This window comes from Podarcis muralis, chromosome 11, assembly GCF_964188315.1.
Source record: "Podarcis muralis chromosome 11, rPodMur119.hap1.1, whole genome shotgun sequence".
Taxonomy (NCBI): Eukaryota; Metazoa; Chordata; class Lepidosauria; order Squamata; family Lacertidae; genus Podarcis; species Podarcis muralis.
The window spans coordinates 63363011-63373869 of record NC_135665.1 but is presented as its reverse complement, the minus strand read 5'-3'; the positions used below and the strand labels follow the sequence as shown (position 1 = coordinate 63373869).

The following is a 10859-nucleotide window of genomic DNA, read 5'->3' as shown; positions in this document are numbered from 1 at the left end:
GGAGGAGGAGGAGTTTGGATTTGATATCCCGCTTTATCACTACCCGAAGGAGTCTCAAAGGGGCTAACAATCTCCTTTCCCTTCCTCCCCCACAACAAACACTCTGTGAGGTGAGTGGGGCTGAGAGACTTCAGAGAAGTGTGACTGGCCCAAGGTCACCCAGCAGCTGCATGTGGAGGAGCAAGGAAGCGAACTCGGTTCACCAGATTACGAGACTACCGCTCTTAACCACTATACCACACTGGAGTCTGTTGCACTGTCAAACAGCTCTTACCCACTGGCGGACGAAGGTGGGGGCAGGGGGAGAGGGGCCCCCAGGTGCCAGCCTGGGGGGATGACATTGCAGTTGCCCCCTTGGGACATGCACCCTGGGATGCACGACACGCGCCACACACCCCGAGGATGCACGCCAGGTGTCTAACATGTCCCACACTGCATTCCACACCCCTCAGGGTGGTGTGACACACCCCCTGGATGCATGCCACACCCCCAGACGTTCACTGCTCCATGTGCTGGAGCATGGAGCTCCGCCACTGCTCTTACCATCAGAAAGTTCTTCCTAATGTTCCCCCTCCCCACACAAAAAATCCCACCTTTTTATTGTGCATATGGTAACCCGGTTTGATGTGTAAAATATTGATAAGGGCAGAGGAGAGGGAAGAAAGGGTAGAAAAGGAATATACCAATGTGGAAGTCGGGGGGGGGGGGGATAAAGCCATACCATTAGCAAATACAAGCTCATACAATGAGGTTTCCAAGATAAAAAAGTGTTTTTGTTTTATTTTTTTACGCTGAAATAACTCTAAAGAGTTTGTGAAATTTGCCAGAATATATATTTTTTAAGTAAAAACAAACAAAAATCCGCAAGCAAGGACTTTGGAGGACAGGGATGAACTGGTAATTTGGGGTGGGGTGAAAAGCTTGAATAGGTTTTTACTGTCAAATAGTATCTACCGGAGAGCGTGATGAACAGGGTGCGCTACACAGAAGGACAAAGAAAGGGTGATTTAATCATAGGTTCTGGGAACCTGGGTGAGTGGGAAATGAGAAGAGGCGCAAAGCAAAAGAACACTTGTTTGGTCATGTTAAAAAAATTGCCTTTAATAATGAGCCACCATGGCTCTTCTATTTAAAGTTTTATGAACTAGGGCCTACCTGCCTGGATCTTTTTTCTTTTTCTTTAAAAATGTGAACATATCCAGATTCTTTCTAAGTTTATGACTTGGCAGTGGTTGCTGTTAGCAGACAGAGTTCCCTCCAAGCAATGAAGATGACATCTTATTCTCAAAGGAGAGAATAGTTAATGGCTTCCCAGTAGGAAAAGCCACCAATTCATCAAAGAAAACAGAACCTTTTTATTTCCCCCCCCCAAAAAAACCCCCCTATATTTGCCCAGTTTGGAGACTAGCCAAAGATATAAGTTTTTTGGGCCAAGACTAGGAGACATCATCTTCTCAATGGTTGCTTTGCTTCCTGGCAAATGGGTCTTCAAAAAACACAAACACAAAATATCCCCATGTTTTCCAGACATCCCCCAGCAGACTCTGAAGTGATGCTGAAAGCATTCTAGCAGTCATTCTTCCAAAGTTTAATTGTTTTGTCGTTTTCTAGAGCTGCTGAGGCAATGATGTTCTCCGTCGGATGGCAAGCTGTAGAAATCACAACATCTCTATGCCCCAGCAGCTTCTGTACATTCTCTATCATTTGGAGGTTTCAGATGTAAACCAGGGTTGTCCTCTAAAACAGACGCAATCCACTTTCCACCAGTAATGGAGAAGTTGGCAAAGATGCAGTACTTCTTGTTCTTGTGGCCTTTAGGCACTTTCCTTTGTTGTAGTCCCAAAGCTTAAGAGTGCTGTCCAACGTTGCCGTTAGAATATATTTGTCACTGGGACAGAACTTCACAAAAGACACAGAGGAGTTGTCATCATCGACCAGCGTTTTCAAACACTGTCCTGATGCTGTATCCCAGATTCGGCAGAGGCCACCAGAGCTGCTGGACACTATCAGAGAGCCATCACAGTTAAACTGCACCACTGAAACCGGGTCAGAATGGGCTGGCAGGGTTTTTTGGAATTTCCTGGTTTTGACGTCCCATGCAATGATTCTTCAACATCAACTTCATTGGACTGGTCATGTTGTGCGGATGCCTGATGATCGTCTTCCAAAGCAACTACTCTATTCCGAACTTAAAAATGGAAAGCGTCATGCTGGTGGTCAACAAAAGAGGTTTAAAGACTGTCTCAAGGCAAATCTAAAAAAATGTAGTATAAACACTGACAACTGGGAAACACTGGCCTGTGAGCGCTCCAATTGGAGAACTGCCTTTACCAAAGGTGTCATGGGTTTTGAAGACGCTTGAACTCAGGACAAAAGGGAGAAATGCGCTAAGAGGAAGGCATGCTTGGCAAATCCTCACCATGATCAACTCCCGCCCAGAAACCTATCTCCCCACTGTGGAAGGACGCGTGGATTCAGAATTGGCCTCCACAGTCACTTACGGACTCATTTTTTAAAACCGTGTTTATGGAAGACAATCCTACTCGGCTATGAGGCTATGAGCAGGAGCTGCTGAACCAGATGAGGATATCACGGCCTCTATGGTTACAATGGGATCATCTGTCATTATCATCTGACTGATGCAGAGAGCAGGATACAGCTTTGACTTGGTCTTTCCTCCTAGGCCAAACTGGTGGAGCCTGGACTCACGACAGCGATTCCCCTCTGCAAAAGTGTGGGACCAATTTAGATGGTCCGCCCTCAGAATCTTATGGATCCTGACGGATTCCTGAATGCTCTGGGGGGGCTTCCAAGTGGACAGAGCTGTGATCTCCGTGATTTCCGTGTATACACAGTACCCTTGGAACTGAACCCCCATGTAAGATGCAATTGTACAGTAATAAATCATCTGAATGTTCTCTCTTGCCAACGCTTTGCTCAGTTTCGGAACGGATGCTGCTTCAGTCTGATTGCCCCATCTCTCTCTCTCTCCACAGCCTGCATGGAGACAGATTCTGCAAGAAGAGCGTGCCACAAAACTCCGAGACGCTCTGCTTTCAAGGGATGTGACCCTGTCAAAGGATGCCCCCGGAACTTCCTCCTCTTTGCAGCAGGAGCAGCGAGTGCAGATGTTAAAATATCCCAGGTTTGGCACACAACGAGCCTGCCTTTGCCAACTCCGCGTTGTGCTTTTTCTGGTTCAGTCCTGTTTCTTCTGGTTCAATCCGCCTTGAGACAATTGCTTCATTGTGCCGCCTCTAACAGGCTGAGCTGGCGAAAAGATTGTGCCACACACACACGCACAGGAGTCAGGGTGTGTGTTGGCAGACTGAGGTAACCAGTTCCACTAGGCAGGATGTATGCTCTCAAGACTCAGGGAGGACCAACTCCCCTCCCCAAAAACCGAAGGCAGATGAGCTGAAAGCAGAGGAGTCTGAAGGGAAAGGGTGAGGGGACGGAAGGAGGAAGCCAGTTTCATCCAGCTGAATACTCGGAAAAACTCATAAATAACTCATAGAGGTGCTTGAGTCATTGCGGTTCTGCCCTCCAGACGTGCTAGTTGGGTCCTGCACAAATGCTTGGAGGAGAAAAAAATATCTCTAATTTTGAGAAAGGTGAGTGTGTGTGTGTTTGTGTTAGGAGTGGGGGAGAAATTCTATTCAGTTCAAAGGCAAACCTACCTAATTCACACTTTCTGAAACCATTTGCAAACCGAATTACAGTCCTCCTTCAAAACAATGATGTGTGCTGAAGTGCACATATTAGAGGGAAGTCTGCGTGTATCAGTGAAATCACACACACAAAATTCATCAAGCTGGAGGAAACGGCTTGCAAAGAGGCACACATTACTTTAAACTGTGTAAAAATGTGCCTGTTGGGAAAAATTCACACTAAAGTGCTGGTCAGTGTTTACAGGAATTCACGAAATCGTTGCAGAAATGTGGAGAACTGGATTGAAGATTGGAAGAATGAGGAGACCCGCTCTTGCTAGGTAGTCATGGAAGGTGATGCACCCACACTGGGAAGGGATGGGAGAAGAATGGTGGGTGGCACCAAAGCCCTGTATCGGTGGGTGGTGCCTAGCTGGTCAGGATGGAGAAGCCCTTCTGCAGGTGGCAATTCATTGCGTCAGCCTTTGGTCGGGCACGGCAAGTGCCATTGCACATTCCGTGCCTGGGTCCTGAGCAGGGCCGGATTGAGGTTGGATGAGGCCCTAAGCCAGGGGTCGGCAACCTTTTTCATGCGGTCCACCCACCCAGGTCAACATGGCAATCTGAGACAGCTCTTAGCTGTGTTTCCCAACACTGTCAAGATGACCTGAGTATGTGGTGACCTGCAGCTATGCATACGGAAGAGATAATGAAAGAATGGCACTCATGCAGACACCAACCTGCTTTCTTTGCAGCCTGGATGGGACTGAGAGCCAGACACCTGTCAGTGGCCTTTGGGAGAACTTGCAAACCTGGAATGTCGCTTGCTTGACAACCACGATCCAAGCTGAGGATCCATAGAGTAGAATGGTAGAGTTGGAAGGAACACAAAGGGTTTTTGTTGCTACTTAAATTTGTTAGTCGCTTAATCTTGCCCAGGGTGACTGAAAGCAACTTAGAGCCAGCCAGCCAGCCAACCAACCAACCAACCAACCAACCAACCAACCAGCCAACCAAACAGACAATAAACTTCACATAGGTACAAGAGGAATGAGAAATACATTAAAAAACATTCCACATCTAAAAGGTCACAGATAGTTAAAGACCAAAGGCCTGGTTATAGAGGATTTTCAACTACAGGAATACAAAGATTCAGGTAGGTGGCCGTGTTGGTCTGACACGGTCAAATTAAATTAAAAAATTAAAAAAGTGTCCAGTAGCACCTTAGGAGACCAACTAAGTTTGTTCTGGGTATAAGCTTTCATGTGCATGCACACTTCTTCAGATACTCTGAAACAGAAGTCACCAGACCCTTATATATAGTGGGAGGGTAGGGTATTTCTCAGAAGGATAGTAGGAGATGGGTGATTGACTCAATGGGTATGGTAAACCTGTAGACGACTGTTAATGACTGCAATCAGTCCTACAGGAAAAAGCAAGGGATAGTATGCAGAGGACCAAAATTAGCTTTAGCATGTGTAATGAGACAAGAATCCAATATTTCAGAGTACAGTGGTACCTCGGGTTACATACGCTTCAGGTTACATACGCCTCAGGTTACAGACTCCGCTAACCCAGAAATATTACTTTGGGCTAAGAACTTTGCTTCAGGATGAGAACAGAAATTGTGCAGTGGCGGCACAGCAGCAGCAGGAGGCCCCATTAGTTAAAGTGGTACCTCAGGTTAAGAACAGACCTCCGGAACAAATTAAGTTCTTAACCCGAGGTACCAATGTATCTGAAGAAGTGTGCATGCACACAAAAGCTTATACACAGAACAAACCTAGTTGGTCTCTAAGGTGCTACTGGACAATTTTAATTTTTTATTTATTTATTAGGAATACAAAGATTACTGTCAAATTTCTTTTTATCAGAACTAAAAGGCTAGTCTACATAAGAACACAAAGCAGGCACGCGCGCGCGCACACACACACACACACACAGAGAGAGAGAGAGAGAGATAAAGATAAAGGAAAAAAATAGGAAGAAAGAAGTAAAAAGAACAGAAAAAGTGAGCTTTTAATTCTTTATCTGTCAGCTACTGTATATATAGCAATTAGTCAACACATCCACTCCAAAATGACACCCCGTGAAACCGCTTTCTATAAACCAACATTATCTTCAATCCTCAAACCCAAACATCATGAGTTCATTTTCTTTTTCACGCAAAAAGTCCATAAGAAGTTTCCAATCTTTAGTAAATGTTGACAATGGCTTTTCTCTGATTAAAGTTGTCAGCTTCACCATCTCAGCTAAATCCAGTCGCTTTAACAGCCCTTCCTCCGTTGCTGCTAATGATGCGTCTTTCCATCTTTGTGCATAGAAAAGCCTTCAACTTTCGATGTTGTCAGGAGGCAACGGAATGGCAGATGTTAGGGCAAGGTGTTCCCCACGGTGGACGGATTCCTTTGCTCGTCAGCCAATTTGGCACCTTTCCCCCATAGCTTGCAGCGCAATAGAAAACCCATTATTAATTATCTCTCAAATAAAAAAATTCTTTCCATGGACCTTTTTAGTCAGCTGCCATTGGAAAACTCCCCACATTTCCTACCTTGGGGTTTTCTTGATGAGCTTCCAAATATGCCTCCTTTTCTGCTGCAAGAAAAGGTTGTTTCTGGTGATCACTATTTAGCGCTAGTATTCATTTATTGCATCAATATCCCACCTTACCTTCCTGGAAAGGTTATGGCTTCATCTTTCTTCCTCTCTCCCTGGTACCCTACTGGGGCACTTCGCTAATCAGATCAAAGCTCCTAACATCACCCATGCTGTGCTCCTCTCCTTTTTTTTTGGTGAAAATGTCCTAGTTTCTGAGCCAGCTTAGCTGCACTGACAACAGCCTGTCCACCAGCCAGGATCCAGCAAGGGAAAGGAGGGGAAATGTTTCCTTAGGACCAGGTCTAAATTCCTCCAGCCATTTGCGTTCCAGGAGGACTTTACTTCCGAGCATGATTTGAGAGGTGCTGTCTTCCGGAGAGCTCCTTCTTCAAGTTCAAAAGATATCAGAAGGCCACTCAACAGTAACTTGGAGAAGAGCTTTTAGCATGGCTGCCCCTGTTCCATGGAACTGCATCAATGGTGAGCAACAACAGGGAGACACTATCTGCACATTCCACAGACAACCAAAGACATTTTATAGAATCAGAGAATTATAAAGTTGGGAGAGACCCTAGCTCTGCCCTCAGAAGAAGAAAGAAAGAGGACCTTCCTCCCTTTTGTGACCTATCTTTAGTGAGTAGGCCATCTATTGACAAGGTTGGTCAGTCCATGGGTACATAGGAATAAAAAGCAACCGTTTTCCTATAGAAGCAAAAATTGAGGTGTACCTACACCTGCTACTTCTCCCTGGAGACCACAGTTATTAAGATCTATTTTCCCATGGTAGTGTGGCTGTTGTGAGGAAACACTGTTTTCCCATTGCTGAAACCACAATGGGAATTATCCAGCCCAGATGAAATGCCTTTAAGTCTGAGTTCAAAAAGGGACTTAGTCAGCTGTTCAGATCCCTCTCAGGATGCTAATTCATGGGTGCTGCTTGGATTTTCCATCTCAAGTACCCAAAAGTCTTGGCCCGGCTCCCCACTCCACCTCGCTAATAGACGACTGCATAAAAACCCTGTAAATATTGGCATATTTCCAACGACTTCTGCTTCAGCTCATATTCCCACCGGATACATTTCAGTTCCCTGTAACCTTTCGTTGCCGGTGGTTTAGCAATTTCGCTGGAACTGAGGAGCAAGTGGGTGGGTCGAACACAGAGCCAGTCATGTCATATGCCCCACAGATTAAATTAAATTAAATTTCCCAGGCATCAATGAACATCTTTAATTAGTGGCTCAGAAATTCAAAACAATAATTTATCCCAATCTGTTGATCTTCCGTGTGTGTGTCTTACTTGGGCGTGACGTTGGAAAGTGCTTTTCTTCAGAAATGACACATTGCCGTAACTTGTTGAAAGTTCCATCTGGCTGAGAATATTACTGGCCCAAAAATGGAATCAAGAAGAATTACCGATGATTGAAGAATGGAGGATGAAGTTAATGGACTATGCAGAACTAGATAAATTAACAGGAAGGATTCGAAACCGGCGGGACCAGAAATTCAGAGAAGACTGGAGTAAATTTACGGACTATTTGAAAAGTATTTGTGAAGATCAGACGACGTTTGTAGGTTTGCAAGAAGTTTTGTGAGGAGTATTATTGGAAGTATTGCAAAAACAGAGAAGGGGGAGGATGATTTATTAAGAGATGTAAAGGCAATATAAAGTTAAGAAATGCATAAGAAGTGGTTAAAACAGTGGATCATCAGAGGTGCTGATGGAAGTCTAAAAAGATTGTCTAAGTGATAACTTTTGTGGTACATTTTATAATTTATATGTTCAAATCAATAAAAAAAATAATTAAAAAAAGAAAGTTCCATCTGGCTGGGCTGCTTGATGTTGGGCAGCTGATAGGAAGGCATTCACCCCACCTCCAGCTTCACAGTTGCTAATCCCATGGACCTAATGCAGGGCGCAAGGAAGTGACAGCCAACTAAATTGCTCTTGGTGGATCGCGTCACAGATAATCAAAGGCAGGAAGGGATTCCCTGTTCCTTCTTAGAATTCTCCTTGTGACGTTGTTTGCAGGTATGCACTTTGGATATGAAAAATCACTTCTCATCTTGTATGGGACATGTTTATTCAATGGAAAGAATCCTGTGACCCTCTCGCCACCAGCTACAACCAACATCTCCCTCTGGTGCAATCTGTTAAGGCAAAGAGTAAAGGTAAAGGTACCGCTGACCATTAGGCCCAGTCGTGGCCAACTCTGGGGTTGCGGCGCTCATCTCGCTTAACTGGCTGAGGGAGCCGGTGTACAGCTTCCAGGTCATGTGGCCAGCATGACTAAGCCGCTTCTGGCGAACCAGAGCAGTGCACGGAAACGCCGTTTACCCTTCTGCCGGAGCGGTACCTATTTATCTACTTGCACTTTGATGTGCTTTTGAACTACTAGGTTGGCAGGAGCTGGGACCGAGCAACGGGAGCTCACCCCGTTGTGGGGATTCCAACCGCCGACTTTCTGATCTGCAAACCCTAGGCTCTGTGGTTTAAAGAGTACAAGACACCAAACGGATGTAATCAACTCTAAACTATTTTAAAAACTTGAGATTTGCCTGTATGCTAATAGGGATTGTTCTATGTACCATAGTTTTCGCTCCATAGGACGCACTTTTCCCCTCCTAAAAAGTAAGGGGGAAAGTCTGTGCGTCTTATGGAGCGAATGTGTGGTCCCTGGAGCCAAATCGCTGTTGCCCTGCGCTCCCGGGCTGCTCTTTAGGGGTGGGGGGAGGAACCACGGTGCTCTGCCGGCAGCTTCTGCTTTCCGCTGAAGCCAGGACAAGGTTTGCAAGCAGAGGGAAGGCTGTGTGCTCCTGGGGTGGAGGGGGGGGGGAGCTACACTGCTCTGCCTGCAGCTTTTGCTTTCCCTTGAAGCCCTGACAAGGTTTACAAGCAGAGGGAAGGCTGTGCGCCTTTGCCCTGCGCTCCTGGGGTGCTTTTTGGGGGTGGGGGGGTGGGGAGCCACACTGCTCTGCCTCTGGCCTTTGCTTTTCCCTGAAGCCCCGACAAGGTTTGCAAGCAGAGGGAAGGCTGTGTGTTCCTGGGATGGGGGTGGGGAGCAGCAAATTGCTGTCTCTCAGTGCCTCCTAATTCAAGTGTAAAGGATTGCCTAACTGGATTCTGAGCTCTATTTGAAGTTTAAAAATATTAAGTTTGGGGATTTCTTCAAGTAGCAGTTTTGCAGAAATAGTCATCAATACATGCAAAGCATCTCCACAAACCAGTAATAGTGAGCTCAGCTAAAACCGAGCAGGCATCTGGCTCAGGAACAGATTAAACTGCACAACTATAACCGGACATCCTGTGTGTTTGTGTGTGGACCATGTTCCTAGCAGCTAATCTTTATTGCTGAAAAGAGGCACTGATATTCCACTCCAAATCTATAATTCATCCTACAAATTCTTACAAGTACAGTCCACCTATACCAAACCAAAAACATTGTGTTCTCTTGTTATTGAATGGAAGCTATTTATCTGCCCTCTTTTCCTCCTCAGTTCTTTGCTCAGTCACCCCATTTTGAATCTTCCTTTCAAAAGAACCATGCCTGTTTTGAGAAAACGTCAGAGATTTAGGAACTGGAGCACAATCATTTGATCTCTTTGCTGTTCCTCCATACTCCAAGCACTTCTCATTTGCATAGCCCTGGTTTCTCTCCCTGGCTATTAATATTCTTGATTAATAACAGTAAAATGCTCAAATTTTAATTTTTGTGACTGCTGCCAATACTGACTTCCCGGTGATAATGAAAACAGCTACATTATAATGGAACGTCTGTCCTTTTTCCAATCTCTTCATACCGTGGCTCGCTTTAAAGCAGCAAAGCGGACAGGAGCCACACACTTTGCTGTTTTAAATAGCTTAGTACAACATTTGAGTCAGATTTTTTTCCTCTTGTTTTCCTGCTCTAAAAACTTTGTGCGTCTTTTGGTCAGGAGCGTCCTATGGAGCGAAAAACACGGTATTTTCAAAAGCTGAAAGATAAAGTTAAGAGGAACTAAAAAACAAACAAACAGAATTTTCCTTCTTAAGCTGCTTCTGACTAGGCAGGAACTAGTTCAACCTAATCATTGCTCTTCGGCTACACGTAGAATTGCAACTGGATTTGTACACTATTGGAAGTACTATGCTTTTTCTTTGACGATATTCCACTATAGTCCAATGGAAAGGACATATCTGCTGCATGATGGGGGGGCATTTGCTATTCAACATGCATCCATTATAACCATCCTATGACCCCTGTTTTTAGTTTTCTAAACTGATCTTTGAATTATCAGTAAAATGCTTTCAGAATGAAATACAGTGCTATAGCACCCTACTGCTAGAAAGTTAATGCATTGTAGTGAATACTTTTATAATGCTATACCACAATAATGCAGTCGCCTTATGGTGTTTTGGACATTTTGCTTTTAAAACAATGTTTTAGTCAGAATTAAAAGATCAATGACAAGAGCAAAAAATAGGGCCATAGAATGGTATGCACCACAAATGCTCATAAAGACTGTCTGCTGAGCTGTGATAGCTTTGCTTCCCTAATTGTCGCTGCTTGTGTTAAAACCCCACCCTTCAAAAGCGATGGGAGAGATATGTGAAAGGTTGGGAACATCAACTCC

The 10859-nt window shown here is 44.9% G+C and overlaps 1 pseudogene; it reads right to left on the bottom strand.

Annotated features, from left to right (window-relative positions):
* Window positions 1–1566: 1566 nt before the first annotated feature.
* Window positions 1567–2878, bottom strand: LOC114606823 (WD repeat-containing protein wdr-5.2 pseudogene; annotated as a pseudogene).
* Window positions 2879–10859: the final 7981 nt, after the last annotated feature.